Source organism: Takifugu flavidus, chromosome 8, assembly GCF_003711565.1.
Source record: "Takifugu flavidus isolate HTHZ2018 chromosome 8, ASM371156v2, whole genome shotgun sequence".
NCBI lineage: Eukaryota > Metazoa > Chordata > Actinopteri > Tetraodontiformes > Tetraodontidae > Takifugu > Takifugu flavidus.
This window is the reverse complement of record NC_079527.1, coordinates 1,273,451-1,287,234: the sequence shown is the minus strand read 5'-3', so window position 1 is coordinate 1,287,234 and position 13,784 is coordinate 1,273,451. Positions and strand designations below refer to the sequence as shown.

General features: G+C 45.2%; 1 long non-coding RNA gene across 1 annotated transcript; it reads left to right on the top strand.

The window, feature by feature from the left end:
* The first annotated feature begins 2,572 nt into the window (after window positions 1–2,572).
* Window positions 2,573–4,802, top strand: LOC130530267 (uncharacterized). Its single transcript, XR_008951778.1, has 3 exons — window positions 2,573–2,903; window positions 3,390–3,904; window positions 4,063–4,802. It is a non-coding gene; the product is annotated as an uncharacterized LOC130530267 (long non-coding RNA).
* The last annotated feature ends 8,982 nt before the right edge of the window (window positions 4,803–13,784 follow it).

The following is a 13,784-nucleotide window of genomic DNA, read 5'->3' as shown; positions in this document are numbered from 1 at the left end:
GGCTTCTGGTTTCCGAGGCCCCGGTGCCATCCATTGCCGTGCCGCCACCATTTGGGACCCCTCAGGCGTCCTCTGCCCCGGCTGCAACAGCACCCAGGGTGCGTGCAGTCTGACTGCACCCGTAAGTAGCAGCGATCCATCACCAACAGTGCCCCCAGCTGACCAGCCTTGCAGTAGTCAACAATCCCTGCGTCGGACTGCTCGTTCAACTGCTGGCAGTCACTCAAACAGGCATCACCTTCCACGGTCAGTTAATTCTCAGGAGGAAGTTTCTAATCGGCCGCCAGACTCTGCGTCCAATTCCCTAATGGCAGTGTTTCGACCTTGGCGCTAACTTGGCCCAGTCTCTCGTCGGGTCGACGATCCAAAAGGTAGGGGTGGATGTGGCAGGGCGTGGCCTGCCCTCCGAACAGGTGCCATATGGAGGTAGTGCCTTAATTGGTCGGTGGGGAGAAAAGGTTTATATAAGGCACTGCCTCCAGCTGGCTTTAGTTGTTTTCCCCCTTCGACGGTACGGCGGGGTTGCGGCTTATCTGGGCGGTTCGACCAACAGAAACTGTTTCACAGAGCGAGCATGCTGTCTGGCAGCGCCAAGAAGGTTGGTGCTTCCTCCCGCCATCCTTCCGCCTAGAACGCTTTGCCGTAAGGGCACGCGCGGGTAGTTTGCACTGGGCAGTTGGCTGCCGGCTGGCGTCCGTGGGTCACGTTGCCCCAGCGGGAACCCCTCATGGAGTGGTGGCGCCACCAGTCGGCACGGACTACCCCGCTTACTGGACCCACTGCTGCTTTGGCTCCGTCCTTTAGTTCGGGACTCTCTCCTGTTCGCTCTCGCTCTCTCTCGCTTTCTCCCCTCGCTCGGAGAAACGGCGCTGAGACGTAGTGGTACCGCCGAGGCGACCACGGAGTTATTGCCTTCCTTTTAGACTCTTAACAGCGTGTAAATTGTATCATCAACCTATATTTACTCTTTTTAGGTTTTTGTTTCTTTTCGTTTCTTAGTTGACGTTGTGTTCTTTTAGACGATCTGGTCACAATTTATTTGCCTGTCTGTGTGAGGTGTGTGTGTGTGCGTGTGTGCTCGTCACGTCAAATTGTTTATCACTGAAAGTTTAATTGTTCCCTTTCTTTGTGGACAGGTGCTGCGGGCCACGGCGGGGACCCAACCCCTGGTGGAGGGCGTTTTCATTACACCCCTCGTGTGTGGTTTTGTTTGCAGTAGCACGGGTGTTTTTAGTTTGTTTCAATATCAATATCAATATCAATCTTTATTTATATGGCACTTTTCATACGCTAGGTAGCACAAAGTGCCTCACAAAGGATAAAAACAGCAAAGAGAACAAGAGAATCAAGAAAAGGACACACACACACACATGCATACAACACACTTACACACACATCCACACACACAAACAAGCTTAGACAAGTTGAGACATGGCTGGGCACCGAGACCTGAGGCGAAGGAGACGCCACCTTTGGAGGCCCACCCTTGGACGTCCCCAAGAGGAAGCATGTAAAGATTAAAAAGGGTTGGACCTAAGATTGACCCTTGGGGAACCCCACATCTTGTCTCATCGATTCTCGAGGAGCATGTATCCATACTTACAAAGAAGCTTCGATCAGTAAGGTAGGAGGTGAACCAGTTAAGAACAGTACCAGAGAGGCCGACCAGGTTCTTCAGTCTATTCAATAAAATATGGTGGTCTACTGTATCAAAAGCGGCGGTCAGATCCAGTAGAACCAACACCGTGAGCTTTTTGTTGTCTAGGTTACACCTGATGTCATTTAAAATCTTTAAAAGGGCTGTCTCTGTACTGTGGTTCATCCTAAAACCAGACTGATGCCTCTCTAAAATATCATTTGAGTTTAAAAAATCATTTACTTGGTTAAAAACAAGTTTTTCTAAAAATTTTACTTAAAAATGGTAGGTTGGATACAGGCCGATAGTTATTTAAAACGCTGGGGTCTAGATTGCTCTTCTTCAGAAGGGGCTTCACCACCGCCGTTTTAAAGGAGGTGGGGAAGACACCCGTCTGAAGAGAGCAATTCACCATATATAAGAGATGTTCCTCAAAGAATCCATAAAATGTTTTGAAAAACGGTGTGGGAATTGGGTCTAAAAGGCAGGTTGTGGGCCTAACTTGGGAGAAAACTCGACCAAGTGTCCTCGCATCAACCAAGACAAAACTCTCCAGTGTCTCCTCAGGTGAGAGCAATGATCCAGGAGTGTTGTTGATTAAAATTTGCTGTGATAAAAGACTGGATCTAATATTATCGATTTTACTCCTGAAGTGGTCTGCAAAGGCCTCGCAGAGGGTGTCAGTCGTTGTTGTGGGACACCTGTTAAAATTACCGTTGGTTAAAAGCTCAATGGTGTGGAATAGAAATTTGGGGTTGTTTTTATTGTTGGAGATTAGTTTTTTTAAATGAGAGGTTCTTGCCTGCTTGATTGTGTTATTGTAGGTTTTGAGGTGTTGATAAAATATTTCTTTATGAATGGTCAGTTTGGATTTCCTCCACCTCCTCTCAGCACTCCTGCAGGTTCTTTTCAGTTTTCTAGTTTCTTCATGTTTATCTCCCCTAATTGAGTTTTACCTGCTGGTGGGGCCCCAGCCCTGTCCACCCCTTTTGTTAATTTAACTTTTATACAGCCGAGTTATATTTTGTTGATTATTGGATTAAATAAAATTGTAGTGCATAACCCTCGATCCCGTCTCTGCCTCTGGAATAGAACTTATCTGCGCGTGCCTGTTCTCCAGTTAATTCCTGGGGTGAAATTCCCCAGGTGGCATTGTCGTCAACCGTTACACCTCTCTCCACCCCGCCACACATGCAATGGAGAGCCTCAGGCCACCAAGACCCAGCTCCAGCTGGAGAGGAGGAAGGATGGATGATACCTGCTTAGAGTAAGTTCTTAATATATTCTTCCATCATGGGATCCCCTGAGAGCTGCTCAATGGTGCAGTCAGGCTCTTGATGTGGAGGAAGAGAAGACGCTTTACTCTAGAGAGGCCTTTTTATCCTCATGGTTGTCAGTGTGTAGTGGCAGGTGTTGAGATAGCAATGCGCAGAACTTTTGATTTGCTTTATGATCTATCATCAAACCTAGTTACTGCAAACACTGATAATGTTGCTGTTGAAGCCTGGTCTGGCTTTTTGGGGGAGCTAGTAAAGATATAATGATGGAACAGGTAAATTTAGCGGAGGGGAAGTGGAACACTGACAGCACCTGGACCCGTGCTAGAGCAGTCTTAGCAGAAAAGACACAGAGGGACATAAATCTGTCTTAAATTATTCAGCCTGGAGGGGATGATGCTAAAAATGATTAAAAAAAGATGATTATTCGTTTATTTCCTGTAATGTAATCAGGAGTTTCTGAATGTTTAATGCAGACGTGTTGAGCCTCCAGGACACCAGCCATCAGAATTGCTTTAGAGGAAAATAGCAAAACCAATGATGAGATGGATCATGGTGGAACTAGAAGATCAAACGTGCAATCCTGTAGCTGCCATGCTGCTGCCATCAGAAAAGGACTTTTACTGTTGGGCAAGTGGATGAAAAAATAGGAGAGAAAGTTGCGAGAGTTGAAAGACTCGGTGGAACACTTCCAATAAAGCTCCTGTTCCAATGAATAGCTTTGTCTCCACAGGGAGGACTGCACCACACCTCTGCAGCATCCCACAAGCACCGCGGCTCTCCGCTGTGTCAGACATCAGCTCCAAGTCTATTTTGCAGCAACTTCACTTCCACGACGTATACGGAAACAGGCACATCCGGACCATCTAGGATCTGGATGACAAACTGTAAACCTTTTAAAAATCCTGTGACACAAGCAGGGTTCTGAGGAAGTGGAACTATTTTACAGAAAGAAAGACAAAGACCTGGTGGAAAACTGCAGGAGTTATGGGTGAGAATGTTCACTTCAAGTTAACCATCATTTCAGCGACTTTCTTATGTGTTCAAATAGCATCTCGTGTGTGTATCGCTGCATAGCTTCTCCAGCAGTGATGTAAGCACATGTTGCCCTCTCCTGATGCCTGTGTCTCCACCCTCTGATGTTGACAGGAAGTGAGGTGTGTGGCAGCTTCGCTCCTCCCTCAGAGAGGTGCTTCAGTCTGCAGTGCTGCACCACCCCCAGACCGAGCCAATGATCTGTCTGATCCCACAGAATGCAGCTGGCTTATCACCCGCTATGTTTACATGACACTTGAAAAAGGAATTATTGCCTCAATCCAACCGTAACTGGACAAGTGAAGTGCCTGTAAATGGGTTAGTCCAAGAGATATCGGTGCTCTTCGTGTCTGACCAAGATACACAGATAATGTGATGGCAAATCGATTTTCTCCACATGTTGCATACGAGGTAAAGAAAGCGGCACGATTATCTATCTTCCCCTCCTTTGAAATGCTGGTCTGCAGCCTGATTTCAGTGATTTCGCCTATTGGTGCAATAGATCAATAGGAAATGGGGCCACATGAAGGAGGAGGAGGACATTTTCCCCTCCACTTTCAGACTTTACCTGTTATTCCAGCATACTGGTGGTTGAGATATTAAGTCAGTTATGTCATTTTAAATATATTCATGTGTGAATTTTGGGAGAATTGATTATTGATCCTAAATGTTTATCACATTGTTTTAAAGGGGGTTGGCGGCAAAGAAGAAACTGAACATGTTGGGAGGAGAAGGAGTCGACCCCCATCCTGTATTGCTTATATGATGTGCTTTGTTCTGTCTTGTGAAGCGCACTGTTTGTGCTGGTCACATGTACAACATGTGCTACATGAATAAACTGAATGCACATACACTATGTGGCTCTGAGTCTCTCTGTCATCCAGTCTTGAGGTTTCATACTAAAGGACTCTGCATTAGCAGAGGTGGCCGACTGCTCTAACCATTGTCCAAAAAATGTTATGCATAAAAAAATTCATGAGACATGTTTTTCATTGCAAACATGGAAGTGAACCAAGAAATGAGCCCTCCAGGTTGTTTGTGGTCTATTATGTAGTAAAAAACCAAAACAAAGCTGCTGCTCTACTCGACTGATGCTCCGAGGCACTTCTACTCCGTGTCTTTTTAAAAAAATAAATAATGAGGGTATCGCTATAATAAGTTACAAGAAACGTACTTCAGAGATCGACTCGGAATCGGACTAGATCAGGAACACATGTTCCCACACAGGGCTTGGTAGAGGAGCTTTAACAGCAGCAGTAAAAATAATAGCAACCCCTTAGATCGTTTTATGCCCTTGGATATTTAGCATGCGAGATGTGTCACAGTCTGCTTCATGGCAATCAGGAGAAATCAGTTCACCTGTGGCACTCTGCCCAGTGTTCAGCCAATCTCATGCACCTGTATTGCTCAGTATTTAAACCCCACACTTCCACAAACTCATGTCTGACTTTCCAGGGTTGTTTGTCAGTGTGCATTCCTGGTATCAACGCTGCTCCTGACCACCCTGTTGCATCTGACCTCCGACCCCGCTGACCCACTCAACTCTACTGGCAGCTTATTTTACTTAATATAATGCATTTCTGTATGTATTTCTATGTTTTACTGATTCTCTCCTCTACCTGTCCTCCTCTCACTTCTCCTTTCTCTCTACCCAGCCCCCCCATCAGCAGGAGGGTCCCCCTACATGAGCCTGGTCCTGCTCAAGGTTTCTTCCTGTTACAGAGGAGTTTTTCCTGCCACTGTTGCTTGTTTGGGGTCAGGCCCTGGGATTCTGTAAAGCCCCAAGAAACAATTTTGATTGTAACAGACGCTATATGAATAAAGATTGATTGATTGATCATTGTCCCTGCAAACCATTAGGTGTGCCTGGCCTCGTGTAGGTCTGCTGCTGGTATGGTTTCTGTCTATCTGACTCAGGTGTATTCTCCATGTGGAAGAGAAGATTACCCCCTGTGGGAATTCTTACAAGGATCAATCTTTTGGGAGTTGCTTTCACATTGTGCCGTGACCTGAGCTTGTGATCAATAAAGTTTTTGCATCAATTACCCCTCCTGTGTTTGTGTGCTGCATTTGGGTCCAGATTTGATTCGTGAAAAGATATTCTGTTTAAGTCGGACCGATGGCCTGATTGGCACAGGTTTTTGCACATAATAACCCAGGCTCGATGAGCTGACGACTGCCTCAACCATGGGGGAGGACATCAAATAAAACTGGTAATCATCTGGCCAAACGGGCAGATGCACATGCACATAAAGAGCATGTCTGAAAGAACCGTACATAGGAAATTACTCAACACCAAAAACAGGCATAGCTGAGATCTGCAAATTATATGGCCACACTTTCTCAATTTAGCGTTGTCCTGTACCTGTACACATGCAAGGAAAGAACTAAAAGCATGTGCTAGAAATATCTTTAACAGGCAGACAAAAAGCATGCCTTGAATAGACAGGATCATTCCCAGGAAGGGATCCAACCAGTTGATAATCACTGACAGGGGGGTCAAATAATCCATCGTGGCCCACAATTCAAAAGGTTTGCCCACCCTTGCCCTAGAATATCCCCAAGAAAAGCATTAATCATCTTACCAGACCCAGGTACTCAAGAAGTTGCATCCTCCCTCCCCTCACGTGGTGATTATATGGGTTTGAGTGTCTCCCTGGCATGTCACAACTGCACTGGGGCCTGCCCTAAGGTCAGCAGTATCCATGTTTACTGGGAGTATGTTGACAGCAATAGGTTCTGCTGGTGGGGATGGTTATGGTTAAGGGAAGCCAAGAAGTCAATGGCAGTTGTTTCAATCACAATCCACTACTCTTTGCTCTGTTGGTCATCTCCCATTGGCAGGTGGTCTCAGTTTCTCCTTGGAGTCTGTCTCACCAACAAGAGGAGTGATTAGTGCAACCAGTCACAGCAGAGTTCAGTAGACATGCTTGATCTTTCCCACATCGTGTCCTGGGGGAAGATAGTTTCTTTTACAATCTTTACTTTTTTGGGACCCAAAATGTCCTGGACATTTAACTACTTTGGGCAAACCAATATAAGTGGATTACAATAATCCAACCTGGAGGAAATAAACACATCACTTTGAGACAGGATGTTTCTAACTTTAGCCATGTTCCATAGGTGATAGAAGGTGGTCCTTGAGACAAGCTCAACATGCTCAGCGTAAAGACCAATCCTGATTGAATACAGCTTTGAGGGTGGATTTATTAGTTTCTCTAGCCCTGAACCAAGAATTATGTTAATATTCCACTTCAGCGCCTCCTGCTGGTGACAGAAAATGTCAAATTCTGAATCTGACTGATCCCAATTCAACACAACTGCCAATACTGGCTAAATTATGCTCAATTATGCACAAGGGTTTCTCACGCCAAAATATTTCATTGTAACAAGGGCAAAATTACAGATTATATCAGCTCCATCCTGACTTCAATGAAGTGTGATAAGTTCACCTCTTTTTTGGAGTTGGCAGGAACAGTCTCGTGATAAACAGGTGGGGCGTCGGATATTTTGATTTAAGTGCTTGAATAATCAAGTGGTCATCGGAAGGTGTGGTTTTGGTTCCTGGCTGTGACCTTACACATAACGTAGATATTGTCACAGCTGCGGGCAATCATGCCCGTGAGCCGCCTCGCCCCGCACACCTGTTGTGCATCAGGACTCTAATGAGCGCTCGTCTTAAACCCCGGAGGCACACCTGCTCTCTGCCAGATCGTTATTCGTTCCCGATGACTTTCCAGCTTATTCCTGTTTGCCTGCCTGGTTCCGACCTTGCCTGTTCCTGACCATTCTGTTTAGCCTGCTCCCCTGTAAACTCTGTCTGCCTTCTGCCCGATCTCGACCTTGCCTGTCCCCAACTATTCTGTTCTGCTCGCTCCCCGGAAAATCCTGTCTGTTGTCTGTGTCCGACAATAAAGCGGTGTTCAGCCAAACTCGTGTGTCGCATTTGGGTTCTTATCTGGTTCCTGACAGATATGTTTGATTTTTGGTTTCTTTAGATATAAAAAACACCAAACTGTTTGTGGCACTTAAATAATATATACATATAATATTATAATAACTATATAATTTATTATAAATTATTATAAATTATTATTTATTATAAATTAACTTTATTGAGTGATTCCTTTAAATGTTTTTTGCATGTAATATGCATAAACTAGTTGGAAAAATTCAATGTTTGATGCCTTTCAACATGCAAAAGAATTCTGCAGTATGACGAACAAAAGGAGTGGTTGATGCCGAACTCTTGTTTGGTGGAAGATAACAGGCTCTGCTAGACAACTGAAGAGATACATGTTTGGTGTGAACTGCTTGAGTAACTATGGACCGTCCCAGAATGTTGAGATAAAACATTTTAATCATCAGTCCAAGGTCATCTGCTACATTAGGGTTAGGTTCCTGGCATAGAACAGAGTAAAGAGTTCAGCTCTGCTTCACCCTCAGACAACTCTGGATGTGCCAGTGTGCACATGTGAGTTGTGTATTCCTGTCAACTTTGTCTGCTTTTTGTGATCAGAGGATTCCAGTGAATCATTGTTAGCAGAGAATTCACCTGACAGACTTGATCCTTGGTCCATCGCCCTGGAGTTCAACAGCCCCTCCATCACAGACTGTGGAACCTGAATCTCTGCATGGAGAAGTCCAATTCTCCTGACTGAAAGACCTCCACCTGAATTGGTGATCAAAAGAGGCCAAGGACTGGGGGTGCAGCGGTGACAGATTCTGAACATCAGTGAGCACCAGGACATCTGCTGATAAGAAAAGGACAATTTTGGGATTCCGGGACTCCATGTAGAGGAGGAGAGGAGAGAATGGTTTGGTTTTCAAATCCCATTTATTTGCACTAACAAAAAAAACATCAAGTTGTCATTAACTTGTGGAATCAGTTTTAAACTATATTTTGGACTGAAGATGAAGAGAATGAAAGAAAAAAACCTTCCCTCAACCCTCAAACCATCCTTTTAAAAGTTCAAACAGTGCAGTGAGTAGCCTACATTCAACTAAAAATGATGATCTAAAAATTCCACCCGTGAACGAAAAACATACTCCTCCCCCAGTTCCGGATCAAGGTTGTGGCTATTGCCCCATGTATGACCCTCCACTGGAGGTCAGCGATCTGCCTTTCAGCAGGCATCTTATAGAGGCAGCTCAACTGCCTTTCGGGGAGACGTCTGGATCAAGAAACTCGGTCCACCTCGACTCCCTGTACCTTCAGTTCCGCAGTGTTTTGAGTAACAGCCAACATGCTCCCTTTAGGCCACATTAGTAAGGAGCAAATGTCCATTGCTGTCCAGATGTTACCTAGTTGTATTACTCCAGATCAAATGATCATCAACTCCAAACATTTATTGAAGGGATAAAAGCCACAACAATCTGCACGTTCCTGCTCCTAAACTCAGACTTGAGCCCTCCTCTGCTGGAGGCCAGAGTGGCACCATGCAGGGGGACAGAGGATAGCGTCTAACCAGGATAAGATGACTTCTCTTCAGTTTACTGACGCTCAGTGCATCACTCTTCTTCTCCTCCTTTCACCTCATCTGTACTCCTCGCTCCCTGCCCTCCGCCCCCCTCCTTCCATCTGCAGAGACAGGCTGAAGAAACTCTTGTGCGTGTTCTCCTCACTTAGCCGTGAACCTCCTCCTGGTGGATCCTCCATTTGGGTCATTTTCAATAACATTACGCTGGACAAATGATCATTCAGATATCCATTTCTCTGGATGGAGCTAGTCCTAAAGTAGCAATAGCCACATGGCCATATCACAGTTTCCAGGATTCACTCTCTTTATCTCCTGTGAACCACAAACAAGAGTATCTGAAGATCAGCATGACAAGAATAGGGGCCCCTCTCCTAGCTCTGACTGTTCGCCTTCTTGTGACTCTGCCACTCATCATCTGTGACAATGAGCCACGTTAATAACGAGAGCGTGATTAAAATCTCCAGATCTGCTGTCATTCAGTCAGTGAGTTCATCATCTGACAGCCGAGCTCTCAGCCTCCTCTTCCTCATGGCTGCGGCCACTTGTTCCATCACGACATGTCTGTCCTTTAGATCTCCAAGCAGCAGACTGTGCTAGCAGGCAGATGAATATTCCACCCATGTCAGATATTCCACCCATTGTCAACAACATCCTGTTTACCATCATGTAGCGCGACCCAACGCTGTAACGGTGACAATTTATACGATGCAATAGACAAAAGAAGTCATTTACCTTAAATGTATATTAGACATAAGGTGTCAATGTGGCCGGGCGCTCTCTAAAAGCACTGATAATAAGAAATATGCTAAACCAACAATGCCAATCAGGGATAAGTAGAGAGCCAAAGGACTCTAAAAAAAGGCTCAGAGGTTCTGTGAAATCAGGTGAACCGAGTTAAAAGCACCCAAAACTAACCACAGAAACCTAACTTAGCCAAGGTAGTGAAAACACAAACAATTTTGAAATCACAGCTGCTTCACAGTGCTTTAAACTGAGTCCCGTTCCAGTCCAGTCCACTACTCCTCTCTGTGTGCCTGTGTCTGTTCAAACATCCTCATTGCTCAGCTCTGTGAGGCTTCCTCACCCTGTCGGTCCCTGCCGAAAAAAGACATGGGACAAGTACGTTACCAAGCCTGTTACCACCACAAAATAGTCTGGACTCACAATAAGGCAGCAATAAATAAATAAAAAATAAAAATACCCATCACAGCAATGCAATAATTAAAATATAATAAAGCAAATTTGACCCTGTCACATTAAGGCTTAGGGTGATTCTGGTTCCATGTAGGGGGACCCTCCTGCTGATGGCCGGCTGGGTAGAGAGAGAGGAGAGGGGGGAGGACAGGTAGATGAGAGAATAGGTAGGAGAGGAGAGGCACAGAGCACAGAAACACATACAAATATACACTATTCATGCAAGCCGCCAGCCAAGTGGGTCAGCGGGGCCGGAGGTCATCATGCAGCTCTGAAGGCAGCGATACCTGTAAATGAATACAGAAGGGGGGGGAGAAGCAGAAAAACAATACAAGAATCAGCATAACTAGTCTGCTGGAGAGGAGAGGAGAGGAGAGGAGAGGAGAGGAGAGGAGAGGAGAGGAGAGGAGAGGAGAGGAGAGAGGAGAGGAGAGAGGAGAGGAGAGGAGAGGAGAGGAGAGGAGAGGATGCTGATGCTGATGCTGATGCTGATGCTGATGCTGCTCTGGACGCTGACATGCCTGCTTTATCTTTGTCTCTCATATATTCTGCTGGTAGAGCTAGCGGGACAGCAATGAGTGGTGTCCTGGCTGGAGCGGCGTCCCGGCTGGAATGATGTCCTGGCTGGATGTTTATTTGAGTAAGGCTGCTGCATTACAACAATGAGAATGTAAGACTAACAGATTATTGGTCATCCTTTTAACTGATACTAATTAAGATAAATACAAGATTAGCTTAAATGATTGCCACTAAACCACTTTGTCTTTACTGTGACTGCTTTGAAAATACATGACTAAAGTTAGAGGAAGGGTTCATCTTGAAACTCTGAGCTTTAAAAGGCTACAAACGCTAAAGATCCTCCTCCCAACTACCCAAGGGTTTGGTTCCAGCTCCTCATCTGACAGCTGCCAACATTAGAATTAATGCTCTTCATGTGGGGATAAAGCTTTCAGTGGACAAAGCCACTGAATAATAGCAAGTACAGGAACAATGAGCTTTATCAGAGGATCAAACAACAGGAACCAGAGCTGATAGTTCATTAGACAATGAGGACGATATCACGTTCATGTCCTCCATCATCATCTCTGTGTTCGTGTCAGACAGCTGCAGTCTGAAGAGTGCCCACACCCCATCTCAGCAGCATCTCTGCTCACACGGAAGAGTCATCTCTGAACATCTTCAATTTAACCCTGCAGAGACGAATCTGGGAGGACTCTGATCCAGATCCATTTATTTAAACAAATTATGCAAAGTCAACTATCTTTTTTCATGGATGGAAATAATGAATAAGATTATTACAAATGTTAAGTTCAATGAATCAATATTTATTTATATAGCATCTTTTACAATCAAAATTGTTTCAAGACGCTGACCCTAGACAAGCTACAGTGGCAAGGAAAAACTCCCCTTTAACAGGAAGAAACCTTGAGCAGAACCAGGCTCATGTAGGGGGACCCTCCTGCTGATGGCCGGCTGGGTAGAGGGAGAGGAGAAGGGAGAGGAGAAGGGAGAGGAGAGGAGAGGAGAGAATAGGCCTAGATCATAGAGAATATGTTCAGAAATACATTATATTAAGTAAATTATGCTGCCAGTAGAGTCAAGTTGAGTGGATCAGCGGGGTTGGAGGTCAGTATGCAGCTCTGAAGGCGGCAATACCTGTAGATGAATACAGAAGGGGGGCAGAAAAAACTACACAAGAAATAGCATCACTAGTCTATGTGATGAGGAGAGGAGAGGAGAGGAGAGGAGGAGGAGAGGAGAGGAGAGGAGAGGAGAGGAGAGGAGAGGAGAGGAGGAGGAGAGGAGAGGAGGGAGAGGAGGAGGAGGAGAGGAGAGGAGAGGAGAGGAGACCCTGACCCAGTGGGGTGACGGAGGCCTGTCAGGTGATCATGTTTCTGGACCCCGGCAGCCTTGGCCTATAGCAGCATAACTAAGATGTGACCTAATGATTAGACGACCCCCTAAGTATGATAATTTGTCTGTCTATGATAGTAACTGGAACTACAGAATTAGTAACAATAAGCTTTTTCAAAGAGGAAGGTTTTAAGCCTAATCTTAAAAGTAGCAATGGAGTCAGCCTCCCGTACCTGGACAGGGAGCTGGTTCCATAGCAGGGGGCCTGGTAGCTAAATGCTCGGCCCCCCATTCTACTCCTAGAGACTCTGGGAACCACAAGTAGACCAGCATTCTGAGAGCGGAGCGGTCTATTGGGCTGGTAAGGTGTCACTAGCTCCTCCAGGTAGGATGGAGCTAGGCCTCTGAGGACCTTGTAGGTCAAAAGAAGGGTTTTAAAAATTATTCTAAATTTAACGGGCAGCCAATAAGGCGACGCCATTACAGGAGTTATGTGATCTCTTTTGTCAATACCTGTCAGAACTCTGGCTGCAGCATTTTGGATCAACTGAAGGCTTCTTAAAGAGTTCTTTGGACACCCTGATAATAAAGAACTCCAGCCTGGAAGTAACAAATGACCACCTGCCAAAAAACTTTTCAGCATCTTGCCGTGTCAGTAGTTTCCTGATCCTTGTGATAAGTTAATATTACATATCTTTCATTTATGTGTATGAGGTAAATAAGTTAATGTAATTTTATTTTGGATGTGTTACTTATTTCAATTGAGCTGTTTTGAACAGAATGAATATTTTCTTAGCACAGATTTATCAAAAACAAGCCACTAAAGTAAGTCAAAGTTAGATTTTTTTTTTTGTAAAATGAGACTGTCAGTGTTGTAACCACAATTCAGCAGTAAAAGCTGGGCCAGACTAGAACGAGGCCCCTGTGAAATGTGGCGCAGCACCAGGAACCTTCTGAAGCTCCAGTTCACCATCACATCTGGGGAATCTCCCTCCTGTAGAGACAATATTCCAATCAGGCATTAATCAGCAACACATGGAGGACCTTGGTGGCGCCTGAATGTTTGGATGAATTTTCACTGAAGCACATTCTGTAAAAAAAGAAATTAAATATTGATTCCCAAAAGTGACAGGTTAAGATTAAATGGTGCATTCAAGTGCTACTGCTAACTGTTCTAAACTACGCTGCATTTCACAATGTGTCCCCGCTGTACTGTGTCCCTTCTGTAAGGTGTCCCTGCTGTACTGGGTCCCTACTGTAATGTGTCCCCGCTGTACTGTGTCCCTTCTTTAAGGTGTCCCTGCTGTA